Source organism: Oryctolagus cuniculus, chromosome 12 (assembly GCF_964237555.1).
Source record: "Oryctolagus cuniculus chromosome 12, mOryCun1.1, whole genome shotgun sequence".
Taxonomy (NCBI): domain Eukaryota; kingdom Metazoa; phylum Chordata; class Mammalia; order Lagomorpha; family Leporidae; genus Oryctolagus; species Oryctolagus cuniculus.
This window is the reverse complement of record NC_091443.1, coordinates 55,571,431-55,575,157: the sequence shown is the minus strand read 5'-3', so window position 1 is coordinate 55,575,157 and position 3,727 is coordinate 55,571,431. Positions and strand designations below refer to the sequence as shown.

General features: G+C 41.5%; 1 pseudogene; it reads left to right on the top strand.

Moving 5' to 3' along the window:
- The first annotated feature begins 971 nt into the window (after positions 1-971).
- On the top strand, positions 972-1,582 carry LOC100356060 (ubiquitin-conjugating enzyme E2 T pseudogene; annotated as a pseudogene).
- The last annotated feature ends 2,145 nt before the right edge of the window (positions 1,583-3,727 follow it).

Sequence of the window (3,727 nt, the reverse complement as noted above, 5' to 3'; positions counted from 1 at the left end):
AATTTACTTTCTCATATGCAAAATCATAATTCTATGATGCTTTTTACTGTGTAGAAGTTACAAGCTGATTAGGTTACAAAATCTCATGGAAATTTAGGTGATGTAAAAAAATTGCATGCTCATTATGTTTTTTTTTAAGATTAAAAAATTATTTATTTGAAGCAGAGTTACAGATAGAGATACAGATATAGATAGAGAGAGAAAGAGAGAAAGGTCTTCCATCCACTGTTCACTCTCCAAATAGCTGCAGTGACTGGAGCTAGGCTGATATGAATCCAGGAGCCAATAGCTTATTTTAGGTCTCCCACCTGAGTGCAGGGGCCAAAGCACTCGGGCCATCTTCTACTACTTTCCCAAGTCACAGTCAGAGAGCTGGATCAGAAGAGGAGCGGCTGGGACATGAACTGGTGCTCATATGGGATGCCAACACTGCAGGTGGAAGCTTAGCCTACTATGCCACAACATCAGCCCCAACTGTGTTATTTTTTCTTTCTTTTTTTTTTTGATAGGCAGAGTTAGACAGTGAGAGAGAGAGAGACAGAGAGAAAGATCTTCCTTCTGTTGGCTCACCCCCCAAATGGCTGCCATAGCCGGTGCGCTGCGCCAATCTGAAGCCAGGAGCCAGGAGCTTCCTCCTGGTCTCCCATGGGGTGCAGGGCCCAAGCACTTGGGCCATCCTCCATTGCCTTCCCGGGCCACAGCAGAGAGCTGGACTGGAAGAGGAGCAACTGGGATAGAATCCGGTGCCCCAACTGGGACTAGAACCCAGGGTACCGGCACTGCAGGCGGAGGATTAACAAAGTGAGCCGTGGCGCTGGCCCCAACTATGTTGTAATTCTTGTGCCAACAGCTTTAGAAGACTGTGTTAAAAATCTACAAACTGTGTGGTGTGCTGCTGTGTTGAGTGCATTACAGTGAACTCTTAATGTGGAGTGGTGAACTGTGTGTGGTTTTACTGTTATTTGGGGATCATGCAAAGACCTTTGCATCTCAAGAGGGTGATGTACATGTTAGCCACAGAGCCAACCCCAGGCATATGGTGCTGGCAAGATAAGGACCAAGTGGATGATCTGCCAGCTCAAATACTAGGTGGATCTAACACACCTTATGAGAAAGGTTTCAAGCTGGAAGTTATTATTCCTGAGAAGTTTCCTTTTGAACCTCCTCAGATCTGATTTCTGACTCCAGTCTATCATGTGAACATTGATTCTGCTGGAAGAATTTGTCTGGGTGTTCTCAAATTGCCACCAAAAGGTGCTTGGAGACCATCTCTCAGCATTGCAACCGTGTTGAGCTCCATTCAGCTGCTCACATCGGAACCCAATACTGATGAACTGCTGGTGGTTGACATTTCCTTAGAATTAAACTGTAATATGCCATTCTTCCTCAAGTATGCCAGGCCATGGACAGAAAAACATGCAAGACAAAAACAGAGTCAAAGGAAGACGTGCTTGATAATCTACAAGAGGCAGATGACTCTGAAGTGCACAACTCAACACAGAAAACGAAAACCATGCAGCTAGAAGGGATAGAAAAGAAATTTCACTTTGATGTTTTGGGGATTTGTCCTGGTTCATCTTAGTTATAGTTAATATATTCTTTGATGACATGGTCTAATTTACTTAATTCTCTTGAAATTTTTTTTTTAAATCGAGAGACATAATTTTTGTATCCTGTAAAAGACCCTGTGTATTTTTGTATCCTACTCTATGGTGATTCTCTGTAGTTTGTTTCATTCATCTTGTGCATACATATTTTGAAGCCTTTTCAACATGAAAAATAAATTATCATTTAATGTTGGAAAAAAGAAATCTACAACATGTTTGTAGGAAGGGATAGTAATAAGGGATAATCCCTGAGATGAAAAAAATTATTGCAAATAGTTAAGGGGTAAAATTAGATGGGCAGACTAAAAAAAATGTTTTGAGCAGAGGGGGTTCATGGATTGGTGAATGTTACAGAATGGGGCTAGAATTTATCCTGACCATCTGAGACAAGTGCATACCTTGATAGGAAAGAAGCTCATGGCAAGCTCTGGAGGCTAAAGGTAGCAGACACCATAGCCTGCTGGGGAGATCAGATGCCTACGCTACCTCATTGTCTTTGCCAAGGTCCCTAAAAGCCTGTCACGCTCTGGCCCCACCAATCTCACTGAGCTTTTCTTCATTTCACTCTCTTCCTTGCTTGCTGTGCTTAACCATCTTGGATTTTCTGTTATTGTGACACCAAGCTTGTGGCCTCCTGAGACTTGAACGCTGGCTCTTCCTTTTCTCTGCAGAGCACTTTTGCCAATGTGTGCAGGTTAGTCTCCTCACCATGCAGGTTTCATTGTGTGAAGTCCAACGAAAGACTTCCTAGACGACGACATCCCCTCGTGTCGTTCTCTATCATATACTTCAATGTCTTCACAACTCTAGTCTCCATTTAAAAAAAGATTTATTTATTTGAAAGGCAGAGAGAGAGAGAGAGAGAGAGAGAGACCGACCTAGTGACTGAAGAACTCTCTCTGTCCTTCTTTGCTCTGCCTTTCAAATAAATAAAAATAAGAAAATAAAATTTAAAAAAGTGATATTTGCTGTAGATTTTTTTCTTTTTTTTTTAACGTTTATTTAATGAATATAAATTTCCAAAGTACGATTTATGGATTACAATGGCTTCCCCCACATACCGTCCCTCCCACCCACAACCCTCCCCTTTCCCACCCCCTCTCCCCTTCCATTCACATCAAGATTCATTTTCGATTATCTTAATATACAGAAGATCAGCTTAGTATACATTAAGTAAGGATTTCAACAGTTTGCTCCCACACAGAAACATAAAGTGAAAAATAATAGATGATTTTTTTTAAGTGATGATGAAATCAGATCAGACCTATTGTCATGTTTAATCCCAGTGAGAGTCAAGTTGGGAGTTGATAGTTTCTTTTTTTTTTTTTTTTTACAGAGGATCAGTTCAGTATACATTAAGTAAAGATTTCAACAGTTTGCACCCCCATAGAAACACAAAGTGAAATATATTGTTTGAGTACTCGTTATAGCATTAAATCTCAATGCACAGCACATTAAGGACAGAGATCCTACATGAGGAGTAAGTGCACAGTGACTCCTGTTGTTGACTTTACCAATTGACACTCCTGTTTATGGCATCAGTAATCTCCCTATGCTCCAGTCATGAGTTTCCAAGGCTATGGAAGCCCTCTGAGTTCTCCGATTCTTATCTTGTTTAGCCAAGGTCATAGTCAAAGTGGAGGTTCTCTCCTCCCTTCAGAGAAAGGTACCTCCTTCTTTGAAGACCTGTTCTTTCCACTGGGATCTCACTCACAGAGATCTTTTGCCAGAGTGTCTTGGCTTTCCATGCCTGAAATACTCTCATGGGCTTTTCAGCCCAATCCGAATGCCTTTAGGGCTGATTCTGAGGCCAGAGTGCTATTTAGGACATCTGCCATTCTATGAGTCTGCTGAGTATCTCACTTCCCATGTTGGATCACTCTCCCCTTTATTTATTCTATCGGTTAGTGTTAGCAGGTACTAGACTTGTCTATGTGCTCCCTTTGACTCTTAGTTCTTTCATTATGATCAATTGTGAACTGAAATTGATCACTTGGAATAGTGAGATGGCATTGGTACATGCCACCTTGATGGGATTGAATTGGAATCCCCTGGTATGTTTCTAACTCTACCATTTGGGGCAAGTCAGCTTGAGCATGTCCCAAATTATACATCTCTTC